This window comes from Rousettus aegyptiacus, unplaced genomic scaffold (assembly GCF_014176215.1).
Source record: "Rousettus aegyptiacus isolate mRouAeg1 unplaced genomic scaffold, mRouAeg1.p scaffold_m13_p_1, whole genome shotgun sequence".
NCBI lineage: Eukaryota > Metazoa > Chordata > Mammalia > Chiroptera > Pteropodidae > Rousettus > Rousettus aegyptiacus.
The window spans coordinates 47,390,498-47,407,954 of NW_023416284.1; the positions used below are offsets into that span (position 1 = coordinate 47,390,498).

General features: G+C 31.0%; 1 protein-coding gene and 1 pseudogene across 7 annotated transcripts in view; one reads left to right on the forward strand and one right to left on the reverse strand.

The window, feature by feature from the left end:
• Positions 1-17,457, forward strand: part of LRRC7 (leucine rich repeat containing 7) — a 440,527-nt gene that overhangs the window by 55,278 nt on the left and 367,792 nt on the right. The gene's annotated exons all lie outside the window — the stretch shown is intronic.
• Positions 1,076-1,194, reverse strand: LOC118606932 (annotated as a pseudogene).

Consider the following 17,457-nt stretch of genomic DNA (forward strand, 5'->3'; position numbering starts at 1 on the left):
TGAGTCCAACTGTATGGCCTATGGAAATGGCAAAATTATGGAAACAGTGAAAGTCAGTGATTGTCAAGCTATAGGGGAGATGCAGGAAATGATCAATAAGCAGAGCATTTTTACAGCAATGAAACTATTCTGCATGAGACCATAGTGGTGGATACATACATGTAGTATATATTTGTATTATAGATTTATATAGTAATACATACATGCTAATATATGTATTATATATTTGTTAAAACCCATACATTGTGCAATACCAAGAATGGACCCTAATGTAAACAATGAACTTTGCGTGATAATGATATATCAACATAGACTTATCAGTTGTAACAAATATACCGTTCTGGTGTGGGATGTGGATAGTGAGGGAAGCTGTGGGTTGGAGGAAAGCAAGGTGTATATTGGAGCTCTGTGTACTTTCTGCTCAATTTTACTGTCAACCTAAATTTATTTAAACCTAATTGTATTTTAAAAACCCATTTGTTCTTCTCAAAAGATATTATAAAAACCACTTTGACGACAGTTTCAGTTGCATAGGGATTTTGTTTTGACTGCAACTTATACTATTAATTAAGATTGATTGACAGTTTTTGTTATTTAATATAGTATTTCTTTCAAGGAGTATGTTATTCATACCTTGGATTTTGTTATCAGCTGGAAATACAAACTATAACTTTACTTAAATACCTCACTCTCTGCAATCCGCCCTTCTCTAAGATCAGTCACTCAGCCTATCACTTTATCCTTCAAATATATTGAGACTCCATTCCCATGAGAATTCTTCACTTTTCTATCAATTGTTTCATCTCTATTATTGACCCGGTTTTGACTTCCTAATGTATTACTTAGACCACTGTCTCTCCTAATTTCTTTCTCTTTGTCCTTATTGCTCACTAACAAGTTTTCTCTTTGTCTTTATTAATTGTTGATAAAAGTAAATTACCCTTAAAGCAATGCCATTAGAGTTAATGTCTATCTGTTTGTTTGTTTGTTTTTCTTAGGCTAGGCAACCCCCGGTTGACCACACGGATTGCAAGGACCTTGTCAGCTTACAATCCCTTATTTTTTTTTTTTTTTACTCCTACAGCACCTGGTCTTCCTTTATGGTCTCCCATCCAAGTACTAACCAGATCCGACCCTGCTTAGCTTCCGCGATCAGACGGGATCAGGCTTGTTCAGGGTGGCATGGCCATAGACTAGAGTTAATATTTCTATATTTTACAATAATTCTCTAGTTATTGTATAACTGGCTATTTTTTATTCTTTTCACATCCTAAAAATCGTACTCGACTATATCTCCTCCAACTTTCAGTAACTAACCTACTTTTCTTCTTAAATCATAGAGAATATAGACACCCCAGATGTAAGACTTTTCACCAAATCTGTAATCATACTGGCTTGTGTACCTATTCTCTTCTCTTTTCTCTTACATCACAGGTCTTAAAAAGCGACTCTTTTGCTCATGCTACGAATTACATTGACTTCTACTTTGATCTGTTATCCAGTCTCTGTATTTCCATATTTCTCTTTATTGTTCCTTTACTTTCTCATTTAAACTTCCACAAGTATCCCATTCCAAACAAACAACTTGTCCTCCATTATTTTGTCCCCTGTCCTCTCTATTTATCGTCGATTTTCTCTCCTCTTGTTCACAGCTAACCTTCTTAAATGGGGTACCCACTTTTCTACCAGAGACTTTTTTCAGTTTTATGCTATTCCAGACAATAGTGAATTTAACACATATTTCTGTAGGGTAGATTTACGGGATTGCTGTTGATGGGTTATTGGATTTCAGTGTTTAAATGCTTGATAATTACTGCCAAATTGCTTTAGAAAAAAATGTCTTCGACAATTACCAACTTATCAACAGTTGCACCTATACTTGCTGCTATTACTTTGTTATTAATAACTAATTTTGGTTAATCTAAAAATTGAATATTATGCTTAATTGCTTTATTTTTTTCAGTAATGATATTAGTACTTTCTCAAGTATTCATTGGCTATTTCTTTTTCTATTGATTGCCTATTTGTATCCTTTAATCTCTTTATGTTTCTAAGAACTATTTATGAATTTATAAATATGTATTATAAATATTTTGCATTTATCTTACAAATTGCTTAAAAGTTATGTCACCAAATCTGTCACTCTTTTGCTTTCTGGCTCCTGAGTTACATGCTTCAAAAATCACTCCCTTTGAGGGAATTGTCTACATTGATTGCTTGCACTTCTCAAAACCTTGTTACATCTTAATCTTTTGCAGTGTGAATTTCTGTCTTTATCACTCCACTGAACTTGTTTTTGTCAAGGTCACTAAATGGCCACAGTGACCACAACTTCCATGAAATCCTTTTTTCTGTTTTACATGATACCATATTTTACTCATTTTGCTCCTTGCTTTCTAACCTACCCCTCAGTCTTCACACTCTTTTAACTAAAATTTCTTAATTATTTATATTATTGAGTTTTGTCATAGGACCTCATGTCTTCTCATTTTATACAAACTCTGTCTTGTGGCAATAATAATCATTTCTGAGTTTCATGTTAGTTTGATGATTTGGGGAGCGGGATGATGTTTAGTTCTCTGTGATACGTTATGGATTGCCAAAATCCTGCCCTGCCAGTCTCCCTTCTTTCCTCTCTCTATAATGCCCAGAAACACTTTTTTGACAAAGAACAGTAGCCAAAAATGGGAGAGAAGATACCATTTAGTATTCAACTTAACCGATGTCAGATAATCTTCAATAAAGTTAGCTCTGTTAAAACAAGTAATAGTACATTGTTTAGACTTCTGCCATCACCTTCCCCTAAAATTCTAATCTCTACTTTGGTATCTTACTACATTCTAGCTGACTGCTTCATAAATTAACTCACATAAACAGCTTCACAACCTATTTTTGATTCTGTAGCTAGCCGGTGTGTTTATCTTATTCTTAAATCTGATCATGTGTGTCTCCTTCTCAAGTCATTCTAAAGGCTCCCTGTTGACCTAAGGTTAAAATCTAAAACTTTTATCATGATTTGCAAGACTTTTTGACTGACCTCTGTTCTCAGTACAATCTGTTTTTTTCTTTTTTAATATTTTTCTTTTCTCTGCACTAGGCTGTCTGAATCTTGTTTAGATAATCTAATAAAATGTGTTCTCCCCAACATTACAGACTTTTCACAATTGTTCCTCTGGCAGTGACCCCATGCATTTCTTCCTATAACCCTTCCTTGAACTTCAATGAATGGCCACTCAGATATGCCCATAGCACCCATTGCCTCTCTCCATCCTGTGAGCACATATTACATTATATTTTACTTTCTTGGTTAGTTTTTGTAGCTCCCACACTAGACTTTGAGCTATGTAAGGAAAGAAAACAATCAGCTTTGTTCAATATTTTATCCCCAACACTTAGCACAGTGCATGGAATATATTTCTGGTCTATAAATATTTGTTAAAATAATAATTAATTGAGTGCTAAGTATTCCTTTATATATATTAAATTTCCTATATCATTCATTCTTAATTTTACATACTTTTAATTATTGAAATGTAATTACTATGTAAAATTCCACTCTTCTGGTTTTTATTTTTTAAGAAGATGTTTCACATTTATTTTTTCACTTTTACATCTTTCGGTGCTCCAAATCACGGTTATATTTATTATTGCATTTTGTTCTCATTTTCTGTTTTTTTTTTCCTTCAGTAATTTTATAACTTACTGGTTTATTGAGTGAGAGAGTGAGTGAGTGCCTCTCTTCCTTCCCCAACTAGATGGTAGGCTCCATTCAAATGAGGACTGTGTTTGTTTTGTTCATCACTGCAAATAAACTCAGTGACTAGAGTAATGAATATATATGAATTAATGAATATATGCATAACTTTAAGGTTATAATTTTGCTGAATAGTTTCAAGTTCCAGTTTTAATTTTTTCTCTAGCCTAAAAGTTAGTATTTTTATAATTTCCAAATAGTCAAGTTTTTTTTCTTTTTTTACTTTGCATTATTACTTTATTATTTTCATGCGATAAAATCACAAAACTGGAGCATTTATAATTTGTGCTTTTGAAAATTTGTTAGGACTTTCTTTGTGGAATAACATCTGATCAGTATTTTTTAATCTTCCATTATTAAATATAAAGTTTTCATAAAGTACCATGTTTGACATGCAGCTATTAAATTAACAATAATATAGTATATAATCTCATTTCTTATTTATATTTTTGGCTTACTTGTTCTGAAAAAAACTTTTTCTATAAAAATTATTTCACCTCCTATTATTATTCCCTTTATTTTAATTTTCTGTGTTTCTAACATATTTGAAGATTACATGTTAATTCTCTTATTATTACATTCATGATTGTGGACTATACCATTTATCAAAATTAAATCACCATATCGATCTAATTTAAAGCTATTTGATTTTCAATTTTTAAATATTATCTTGATTTTTTTGTTGTTCATGTTTGCTGGTATATCCTTTTCTAATACTTTACTTTTAATCTTTTCCATCATTTGCTCTGAATGGGACCTTAATAAATAGTGGACAGTTGGACATTTTCCTGTGATTCAGTTTGAGAGTCTTTACAGTATAACAGGAGGATTTAACTCATATATACTTAGTGGCATAAGAGTTAATATTTCGTAATAATATTTTGGAGGTACTTACAATGTGTGATGTACTGCTCTAAATACTTTTTATCTTTTAACACATTTAATTCTTATAATGGCATAATCAGATAAATAGTATTGATACACATTTTTCCAGATATGAAAATAGAGAATAAGTGAGTGAAAAAAACAGGAAGTGTACCTAAGGAGTCTCTTTACAGAGTCTGCTTTAACGAACAAGTTTTGTACTCATTGTGCACTCTGCAAAGATTTTTGATAGCCATTTAACAACAATGTTGCATGTATTTTTCCATGTAGTCCAGCTGTTCTGCTACGGTTTTCATCTATGCTCTGAATCCTAAAAATACCTCTTGATTGTGGAAGAAGGTTGTTCTACATACCTAATTTATGTTTCTGTCGAAACATTATGTCTTTTTTGTTTGTTTGTTTTCTGGGTGAGGGATGAAAGCAAGCGTCTCTACCAACCTAAGAATTCCATTATATAGCTGTAGATACCTGTTGTTTTATATTCATAGCATCCAAATTACCCTTTTGTCTCTTAGCTTTCTAGTTGTATGCCCGTAATTCCTGTGACCACATCTTTTAAAATACTTTGTAATCATTACAATACAACTACTAGCATTTCAACTTCTGGGAACATGGCAGGTTGTGGTTTTTAAGCTTAAGGATGATCATAGGAGGCCATTGAATCTAACAGTATAAGCAGAGACTTGACTGGAGATTGAAGTAAATATAAAAGAAAACTTGACTGAAAAGGAAAACTGAGGAGTGGGAAGTGTCTGACATTAAAGTATTTAAAATAACTTTAGCGTTTGCTTTAAACTTAGTGAATATGATTAATCCTTAATTACTAAAAGACTAAAAGGAAAAGAATATTAAAACTGCTTTTAATTAATTATGGAAATAATCATTTCCGTGCATTGAATTAATGAGATAAAGCAGTAATTATAAGAATCTAAAATAGATAATAAAGATTAGATCAAAAAAGCAGAAATCAGAGCTAATAGCATAAATGTTATGGGTAACCAAGTAATATAACTGTACTTTTGAAAAACAATTGACTAAACTTTTTATTGTTTTGTCCACCCAAAATACTTATGTAATGAAAATAATTTGAATTTTTTTCCTACTGGAATTTATTTTACAGGCAGCATTTTAATATAATTTTTTTCTCTTCCAGATTTTTAAAATAATAATCCCAAGCAAAGTATGATGTTTACTCAAGGAAAACAACCAAAAAGTTGATAGCGAGTGTGCACAAGTTAACAATATCCGTCCATTTCTTATGAAACTAATGTAATTAAAGAAATATTAAAAATAGGTACACATCATGCTTTACTATTTTTTTTTCATATATATCTTATTATGGCTACTTTGAATAGTGTTGCAGTAAAGATAGGAGTGCAGTTACCTTTCCAATATCCTGTTTTCAAGGGTTCCCTTTTTTTTATGCATCTCATCTCTTGCCTCTTGATGATAGCCATTTTAACAGGTTATTCACAATAGCCAAAATAAGGAAACAACCTAAGTGTTCCTAAGTGTTCGGGAATGGAAGATTTCTCAGTCATGACAAGGAAAGGAAATCCTGCTATTTGTGACATGGACAGACCTTAAGGGCATTATGCTAAATGAAATAAGTCAGATAGGGGAAGAGACAAGTACTATATGATCTCACATACATGTGGAATCTAATAACAGCAAACTCACACAAAGTAGAATGGTGGTTACCAGGGACGGCCTGATGGGAGAATTGGGGAATGTTGGTCAAAGGATATAAACTTGCAGTTAGAAGACAAATAATTTCTAGAGATCTAATGTACAACATAGTGATTATAGTCAACAATATTGTATTATATACTCAAGATTGCTAAGAGACTAGATTTTTAAATTGCTCTCCACCAAAAAGAAATGTTAAATATGTGACATGATGAAGGTGTTAGCTAATATTATGGTGGTAATCATACCGTAATACATAAATGTATCAAATCAGTACACTGTGTACACCTTAAACTTAAACAGTGTCATGTGTCAATTATATCTCTATTAAAAAATGATATTGACAACACATTAATTGAAATAAAATAGAGGGAATTAAATTAGTAAAAATGAGAACAATGTATATCAGTTTTTAACCACAATCCATGCACATGTTAGAAAATAGATTATAAAAAGTTTCCTTATATGTAGGATTAATTCATCATTTTAATTAGCAGGCTTTGTTTGGGACATATCCAATGAATGAGTTGAAAAAAATGAATGAATGCCGAACCAATTTCCTGATTTGAAAGAACTACTGTGCATAAATGCAATATTACCTAGAAAAAGCATAGAGTTATGCATTTCTTTTGAAAAGAGTAGCCGGATTTATGTTTACAGGCTGTGTAATCACATATATGATTTTATTCAATTTTGTTCTGCTCTAAATATGTTGAATACATTTTCTGCCCCTGGCATATGATGGTTTCTTCTGTTAGGATGCTTGCACTCTTCTTAGGCAAAAGGAAAGTATAAAGTTCATTTAAACTGCAAAATATGTTTTCCTTAACTAACAAGATAAATAAAATCCAGCATCACTACAGATCCAAAGGATCTTACAGATACACATGCACATACAATATATCAGAGATACATTTTGGAAGAGAAAGAAAGACTGTGGTTATATAAAGACTTCTAGAATCTTTGACTCATTTGTTTTCTTATTGTAGGCTGTGTAGGAGCTCTAGTACAACGTTAAATACAAATATTGTTAGTGGGAATATGTTTGTGTGTGTGTGTCCATGTGTATATTCATTGTTGTTGTTTGTTTATTTATTCGTTTCTAGTTATAAAGAAAATATTTCTGATGTTTACCATTAAGTATGATGTTTGCTGAAGGTAACCTTCCTTGGGTTAAAGAAATCTTGGTATTCCTAATTTTCTGATGTATGGAAAACTCAGAATTGAAATTCATCTAATTTTTTTTGCAGCTATTGAAGTAATCATATGGTTTTCTCCTTTAATATGTTCATTGGGAAAATTATAATAATAGACTGTCTAAAGTTAAACTAACCATGCATTTTTTTGTAATAAACTTATATTGATCATAAAAGATATAAATATTTATATCTGACTGGTTTTAGTTTGCTAATATTTTATTCATGATATTTAAACTATGTTTATGAATGAAATTAGACTCTAATTTCCTTCTCTCCTATTGCCCTTGTCTTGTTCTTTGACATAAAGGTTACAGTAACTTTAGATTAGTTGGGGCACATTCTCTCTTCCTTTCTCTCCTCTCTCCTCTGTCCCTTTCACCTTCCCTCTCTTTCTCTCTTTTCTTTCACTCTCTCTTCTCTACAGTAGATTGTCCAAATCATCTAGGCTTAGTGGGTTTTTTGTGGTGTTATATGTTTTATATTGTGTGTTGGGGATAGATTTTAAACTACTAGATAAATGTCTTTAATGGTTTTAAGTCCTTAAATTTAAATTTTCTAGTTCTTCCCTGAGTCTATTTCTATTGTTTATATTGTTAAATCCAGAACTTTAAAACAGTAAGGAGGAAATAAAATAGCTAGGAAAATTTTAAAAAACAAAAACAAAAACAAAAAACAGAAGCATGTGGATTGAGGCAGGATATTTTGTGACTCTAGATCCCTGGATTTTGTTCTGTGGATATTGTGTGGAAGCTGTTACTTCATGGAGTTGTCAACTTTATTTGAACACCTTGAGTGTAAGCTGTCAATTTATGTAGTTGTCTACCTGACTGAAGGTCTTTGTCATACACTTTATCATGCTCTCAAAGTTTGTGCTTCTCAAGAGTTCCTTAATGTCTTCAGCTTGAGGTCTCCATAAAGAATATAGATCTGTGGAACAAGGCTGTAAGTTTTAACTGTTGTTTGTAGTTAACACTACCTGATAATATCTCTTTCACTGTATCAAGGGAGATGTCTTTTCCAGATGATGTAATACCCAGAACATCACCGTAATGGTAGAGATTGAAATTCTCTATATAGGCATAACATGTGATTAATTTTTAAAGATGTATTATTCCATGATTGCCATGGAATGACATGTTATAAATAAAGTGAACTTTTTATTTTGTAGAATAGTGGGCACTATGATTGTACTTGATTAGAAAGCGTAATGGAACTGGTAACCAGACATGAAATCATTTTATAGTCATTTTACATTGTTCTTTGTGTTGTATACAAGTATATTTCTGAGAAATATACAATCATTAAAACTGATATTTGTATTTATATCTAATTAAGAGAACTGAATTTTTCTTTCAATTTGTCATTTTTTAAAAAAATTCTAAGCTTGGTAAATGAAATAGCTATAATTTTGAGTTAATTAAGATTTGGAGAATAAACCATGATATTATTTCTATTATCCTTTTATTTGTAATACAAAAGAGCAAAGATAATTTGGGTTTAAATGAAATCTTAATAGTTTTATTATGAGTTGGAACTTGAATTTGGAAAAGACAAAATCAATAAAGATTGTTAGTGGAGCAAAATAGTAACATAAGTCATGATATCTCTAAAGTAACTATAGGCAATATTTAATTATCAAATAACATAAATAAGATGATATTAGGGACTTACTTTTCTTTCAAAAATAAAGATATTTTTGACAAAATGATTCAGAAATCAAAAAGTGCATGGGAAAATAAAATATTTTTGAGTGGTAAAAGGAAAGTATTTTACCTAAATAGAAAAAATACTTGGACATTTTACAAAAAGAACCCCAATTTGAAATTTATTCCTCTACATCTTCCATGTAATACTTTGCAGTACCTGATTTATAAATGTATTGCATTAGAAATAAATCTACTAATATTGGGCCAACTGTAAAATTTTGGAAGACAATTTTTATATTTCTTCCAATTTACTATTCATAGGTACTAAAACTCTAGGCAAACCAAAGTTGCCAATCTCAGACTTTTTACATGCCACTGTGTCTTCAAATTTGTCTTTTATTATTTTTTATTAATTATAAATATTTAAAGTAATATTAAAATGTATGTGTGTGTTTAGACATATAAAATATATATAACCAAGTAAATATATGATGAAACAAAATCTCAACTTTAGGTTCGAAAGATAACTAAATTAATCCACATATCAAATAATATATATAATTTAATTTATTATATTAATAAATTTTACAGTTTCCTTTAGCCACAGAGAAACTATATTTATCAGTCTTATGTGTATTTTTACTTCTCTGTATTATACCTAACATTATCTCATTTATTTTAATTACCACCTAAAATGATTAACTTTTGTTTTTCTAGATAAAAGGGAGCACTAGAAAATATGAAATCAAGGGTTTTTTTTTTAGAAATTGTTCAAGTAGTCAAAGAGTATGTATTAATTAATTCATTTTAATAATAGCCAAAGGTTTTAATTTGAATAAATATCTAAAAGTTATAATTTAAGCCATCCATTAAGAACTCATGGTTGGTAACGTGGTAACATTAAAAGAATTCATTGCACTACACCATTTTAACAATACCCAGTTTATTGTTTCATTTAATTGAATACAATTTTATGTTTTTGAAATTTTAAAGCTTTGTGGAAACAATATTTCACAGGAACTGTTATTGAGATAAGAATTATACAAAGTTTGAATCATGAAATATTAAACCAAAATTTATTTTATTTGAAACATTGTGCTGACATTAATTTTACATAGCGATCAAATAGAGAAAAGATGTAGATTTGTGTTTAAGCTTAAATTTAATCATACCAGCTCCTCCAAAATATCAGAAATATTGCTTAAAATTTTTTTAACATAAATCTTATTTTTGAATATCAGATAGTTATGATCAATTGATTTCTAAAGATTCCTGAAAACAAAGGGAAAAGATGGGGATAGGAAGAAAAAATAGAGAAAAGGAGAAAGCTACCTTCAAACAAAAGTAAGGAGAACTACTATAGTCAATACAAGGACTTAATTTTTAGACAGACAAGACAAAAAATCTATTTGTGGGGAGTTTCTCTCTCTCTCTCTCTCTCTCTCTCTCTCTCTCTCTCTCTCTCGCTCTCTCGCTCTCTCGCTCTCTCGCTCTCTCTCTCTCTCTCTCCCCCTCCCTTTTTTTCTATTCTAAGGTACCTCTCAAATAAATACAATTGTTAATGTTAAAGTTTTCTCAAATAGTCACTGCAACTTCAGATTTTTCTGGACAAAATCATGCCAGATAGACAGATATGCATGTGACCCACAACGTGAAGAAAGTATGTGTTTAAGCAGAAGGCCAAATACTGAAAACTTCACGAGAACTGCAATGGCCAGTAAAAATAGTGCTTATAAAATGTGTGTCTCCAGAACCTGCCAAACATCAGTCAACACCAAATGGAGACCCAATGTAATCCCCATTTCCAGGCAGCTAAAACAAAGTAAAACAATGCTCAAGAAAACAAAGACAAAACTAATAAAAGTTTTTGTATGTTTTGAAAAGGTGAACCAAGGCAAAGTTATTCCAAAAAATGCCAGTCTGACAATCCCTCTAAGTTTGTTTGTTTTGAGGCTCTAAAATAGACTTAAAATGGACTTATCAAACATATATTTTCTTTCAATAAACTCCTTTTAAAAAATAGACTCACCGTGAAAAATGACAAGGACAAATAATGAGACCAATGGTGGTGTTGTTAGTTGTGTTATCATTTTTCCTAAAAAATCTCATCGAATAGTCAAAGAATTCCTAGACCAAGTAAAACTTGGCATTTGAAAGCTCTTGAAAAGAAATCAGAGCTTAAATTCAATGAAGAACCTTCCTCACTATCACAATTGGAGACACCCCGGAGCGGGAGATTGAAGGAAATACAAGGTAGAGAACTTCTTCCCTGTCAGGGGTTTTGAGCCACAGCAGTAAGAATATCTCGACTAGATCTCACTGGAGCTTCCAAATATTGCCTACTGTCAACTTTCCAAAGGAACATCCAAAAGACTTGTTGATCATAGCTTAGTGTATTCAACCTAGAGCAATAAGGAAGAAGACCATCTGGCGGAGTCTCAATAGTATAAAATAGAAAAGTCTTGGAAAAATATTTATATGATTTTAGAGCTTGGGTTGAATGATTTTAAGATGGATCTTGCAAGGAAGAGAACTGGCTGGGTTTGGACAGTTTATACATAATAACTTGGAATCATTGGACACTGGTGGGCAAGTGTCTTGAATCTGTCTTGATGAGTGAGCTGGTAGGCTTGATATATAAACTATTTAGTTAACTATTTAATTTTAGTAAATGAATTTAATTTTAATTAGTTCATACTCTCATCTTCAAATGTTACCTCCCATAACAGGTTGCTGTTGTTATGGTGCTGTTTAACATAAGCGTAGGAAGGTATGCCTGCACCCAGGATTGTTAAACACAGACATAAAAAATTATGTTGGCCTCTATTCTTAACAGTAGTGTAAGTGTATCTACATTAGAAGATAAATCTATTAAAAGATAATTTAATGTAATTGTAATATAAATCTCAAAGACTTTTGAATTATATGTCATTTCTTTTTTCTATTAGCAAGCAAATTATTCACTGTCACATAAATTATGTAGTTCTTAAAGGAAAAAGTATACTTTCTAAGTTCAATATAGTGTGATAGTAATACTTAAGTTTTTAAATTTTTTTTATGCAGATTTTAAGTGGCAAGTCTCAGCCTATGAAGCAAGAAACTTATATATTGGATGATAAACAGTGTGATTCCCTTTGTGGTAGATCATATTAAATTTCTTTTGTTAATAATTGTAATAATGCCTCATTGGACAGTTTGACATATTTACTGGCTTAGGAAGCTGCCAATAACTGATATGTCATACCAACAGTACAACGACTTATCCTGAATTAGTCCTTTACCTCTCCAGGATGAGCCCTCAGAAGAAGTTTTATTTTAAACTGTTATATTAAAATGTTAGTTCTAGGATGGTCCTGAAATGGTGAGCTTCCAATTCAATTAGTGAACTTGATGGTGGCGTGGTGTTAAATCATTCCTTAAGGTAGAGAGCTATAAACCATATATAAACCCTGTAAGAAAAAAAAAAAGTAAATCTTATGTATTAGGGATACAAGGTCTACTTTGGTTCATTATATGTATTAAAATATCCACAAACTAAATAAGTAACAGAGTGGTTAATACCATATTAATCCCAATTTGGAATGCGTCTTTCTAAATATGTACAGGAGTAATATATGGTGACAAGGGGCAAAGATTAAAATCTGTCACATGACTGTTCAAATACCAGTTTCACCATTTCCATCTCAAGGCTCAATTACTTCATTACTTCAGCTTTCTGAGCTTTCATTTTTACATCTATTCAGTGGGTAAAATGGTGTTGCTGAAAATTATTGAAATAGCATACATAAAATTCCAGTGAAATGCCTTGTAAAAACAAGTGATTTGCTATTATCCCTCTCAATAGATCATGTGATTATATTTAAAATCGTAAGCACTCTTTTCCTCTATATCGATCTTCTTTTTTTTCATATTCCTATATTATTTTTGTTCATCTTTCATAGCTTGTATATTAAACTTTGCTTTATATTTAATTCTGCTTATGAACTCTCATAATTCAATGGAATTCAAACATCAGTTTGGGTTCTCCCCAACCTTAATCCTTATCTTCTACCACACTCTGCCTTTCCTCCTGCCCCATAAAAACATATTTGGAAGATTCCATAATGTTCTCATCTTTCCGATATTTACATTTTTAGTCTAGTTTAAAACTCAACCAGAGAGCAACATTCTTCTCTCTCTTCTTCTAGAACCAGCTAGGTCTGTCTTCAAAGATAAGGTGAATGATCTGCTCTTTCACAAGTCCTCCTTCTGTTCTAAAACTCCTCTTACGTGTTGGGTCATGGAAGAGAGAGATGAAGAGCAAGTGCCTCTTGCTCATCTGTCCCCTAGCGAAGACTTGAGTTGACAGTTACAGTTATCACAAGTCATCTCCTATCAATGTCCTCTGGGTGGAGGATGTTCATTTGCTTGCTTCTTTTGGGGGTATAGATATAATTTTGCAAAAAAAAAAAAAAAAAAAAAAAAAGCTTGTAGAGGTCGTTTCTTTGTGCCTCTATTCTTGGACAATGGAAATGTCTATCCAGCTTATTCCCCTCAAGCTTCTCTCAGCTGTTTTCCTAGGGGTACAGTCCACATTCTTTTGCGGTTCAATCCTTCTCTCTTAATTATGAGCAATTTGTCTTATGACTGATTAGCCATAGGAAATTCTTGCTTCTTGTTAGATGAAGTAGTAGGTAATCTAAAATACTCGCAACTGTCTCTTGGTTCTAATGTTACTCTAAAATTCTTTGCTCTCTGCTTGACAGGTTAAAGGAATAAAATCAGATTATAGATGTAAACCATGGACATAAACTAAAAATTGTGTAATTGTTTGAAATACCCACTATTACTTTGTTTGGGAGGAAGGCCAAGTAACCTCTTTATTGGACTATGGGGTATACTCTCTGATTACTGCAAAATTAAATTAGAAATTAATTTTTTTAAATTAGGAAATTCCCAAATATTTTAAGTGAAAAGAACATATTTAAAAATAACCTGTGGGTGAAAAAACTACAAAAAAATTAGAAAATATTTCACCCTAAATAAAAATTAAGGCATATCAAATTTCTGGGATGCAGCTAAAGCAAGGCTTAGAGAAAAAAAAATAGTTTTAAAAGATTGTATTTTTCAATGCTCTGTATTTGATATATTTTGGAATATGCCCCTTGTGCACTTCAAAAGAATATATATTCTGCAGTTGTTGGATGTAGTATTCCATAAATGTCAGCAAGGTTAAGGTGACTGAGAGCGATGTTCAGATCTTCTATATTCTTATTGATTTTCTCTCCACCTATTCAGCTGCTGAGAGAGAAGAATAGAAATTTGCAAATATAATTGTAGACTACTCCATTTCTCTCTCCTAGTCTATTAGTTTTTACTTCATGCATTTTGAAGCTCTCTTATTTGGTTCATACGCAGTTATGATTTTTACATGTTCCTGATGAATGATCTCGTTTATCATTATCAAAAGTCTCTCTTTGTCACTGGTTACAATTTTTCTCTTGTATTTTACATTTTCTGATATTACTCTAGTCCCACCAGCTTTCTTATCTTTATGGCTTACATGATATATCATTTTCTATCCTTTTACTTTTCAATGTACCTGTGTTTTTATATTTAAAAGGTATCTTATGAACAGATAAAATCAGATTTTGCCTTTTTAACCAGATCATTTCTCTGATGAATTCTTTCAAGTATTAAAGGAAGTAATATTACCAGTATTAAACAGTCTCTTTCAAAAAACTACTGGAGGCGGAAACACTTCCTAACTAATCCTGATACCAAAACTTGATATTATAAGAATAGTAGAGACTATCTCACTAGGGAATAGATATAAAAACCCTTAACAAATTGTTAGCAAATTGAATCTCGATACATCATGAGGGAGGTTAATCTGAGACTTAACACTCAAAAATCAATGTAGTTCACCATATTAACAGAATAAAGGAGAAAAATTATATAATCATCACAATAAATGCAGAAAAAACATTTGACAAAATTTGATACCTTTTCATCATAAAAATCCTTAGCAATTCTGCAAGATAAAAGAACTTCTTCCATCTAATAACACTATCTATGAAAATTCATAGCTAATATTTAATAAGTAGTTGAATGCATGCCCCTAAGATAGGGCCAAGACAAGAATATCATCTCCCATAACTTGTATTCAACATTGTACTGGAAGTTTTAGCTGCTACAGTAAATTAAGACATAAGGTTCAGAAAAGAAGTAAAAATATTTCTGTAAAATCAGATGACATGATTGATTTTATAGAAACCTAATGGAATCTATAAAACAACTACTAAAACTAAGCAAAGTTAACAAATAAAATATGTAAGTTTAATAAACAAAAATCAATTGTATTTTTATACACTAGCAACAAACATTTCTAAGATTAAATTTTTAAAAATTTACTATAGCATCAAATATTATATAATAATCATATAGTGGGCCTTCACAACAGAGAGGCTCAAGTCTTCAATTCTGGGAAATCATCTTGTCATTCTATAAACTTTTTCCATTTTTTGTTCTTTTTGGAATTGCAGTGAGTCCAGATCCTGGACCCTCCAAATTGATATCTCTAATTTTTTTTCCTCTACTTATTCAACTTCAGGAAATTTTCTTCATGTTTTTTATCATTCTTTAGTTTTTATAGGTCAAGAAAGTGAGACACAGAGAACACAAGTAGTTGTTCAGATCATTCAGCTAATCATATTTGAACTGCTGTCTAAAAGTAGGCCATCTGACTCCAGAGCACATAATCTTTGTCACTGCACTCTACTACCTCTTTTAGAAAATCATTTTGTAATAAATAATTTCATGTTTAATGAAGAGATATGTCTTATAAAGAAGAGAAATCACAAAAAGATAGTATTATGCATAAGGCTATATTAAAGAGCAGGTTTTATAGAAATCATACTATAAAAGGTCCCAACTGGTTTGATTTAGAACTGTGATAAATCTTGGTGCCCCAAAGATTTTTCCAGTAATATTTAAAATTAAATCCAATGGAACTTTTTTTTATCCCAGATTACAAAAGTCTCAGAATCAGAGGCTATGTTATATTACTTTTCAGAACTTATAGTAGATAATTTACAATAATTTGTTATTAATGATGCATCACTAACATTTTAAAATTTTGATAATTATATTATTTATATGAATGACAAAAAATACACATAGTGGTTAATTCAACAACATATTTAGAATTAGGCTAATAGCTCTACACCCTTTTTTTTAAAACAAAGAAGTGTGAATAATGCATGTCATGTTTTAAATTTCATTTTTGTAGCTATAACAATAACAGAATTAAAGTGCTACAATGTCATATATTTATTTCATTTTATTCAATTTTTGATCTACTAAGAGGTGTTTTTAAAAAAATCTGAGGGTCAAAAATTTTTTTAATAAAAAATTTTTATTTTTGCATAGATTTCCTGATGAATATTTTTGCATAGACTTTTGCATAGATTTTCTGGTCAGAATTTTTGCATAGATTTCTACTTAAGCCATTGTTTTAAATTTTTTAAATCTTTTTTGGAGTAAAGCAATAAAATAGTATAAATAAGTGAATCCATTATAATTCAAACAATTACAATATGTGATTCATATATAATATTTAGAATAGCACTGATATTCAAACAAGATATTAGTGAATTACCCATATTTGTTTTCATAGTTTCTTGGCACTGTTAAAATTAAATGTTGACTTCCAACTTGAGTGTCAGCATTTTCTAATCTATCTAGTAGTCCTTGATGGAGTCAACTTAAGCATACCATAGATTAGCTACGAAGGCAAAGAAAGTTTGAAACATGAGATGGAAATTCATGAACAAATTTTGTGAAGAGAGGGATTCTCATTGGCTGCTATGCTGTGCTGCTGTAAAGAAAGAAACTTGCACCGAAAAACAAGAAGGGTGATCTCTGTGCTCTCTCTCTGCTCAGCACTCCCTCATTTGCACACATTTCCTGTTTCCCACATTATCTAGTCTTTGGTCCTGAAAAAAATTCATATTCAGTGCAGCTGAACCTAGTGGTTCCCAATTCTAGCAGCACTAATATATCTGTGCACATTCTTTAAATTATTTGACACCATCAGATTTAATTTGGGTAAGTTTAAAATGGAGCTTAATAAGAAAGCATAATCTTAAATATTCAGTAGAGGAGAAGAACACAGAAAATAATTTTCAATGAAAAAATTTTTTGAAAGATTGGTTGGCAAGTATTGATTGAAGAGTTATGGCCTATAAGAATGGAAGAAGAAAGCAATAGGGAAGGATTTGATTGAGATAAAAACAAAACCAAA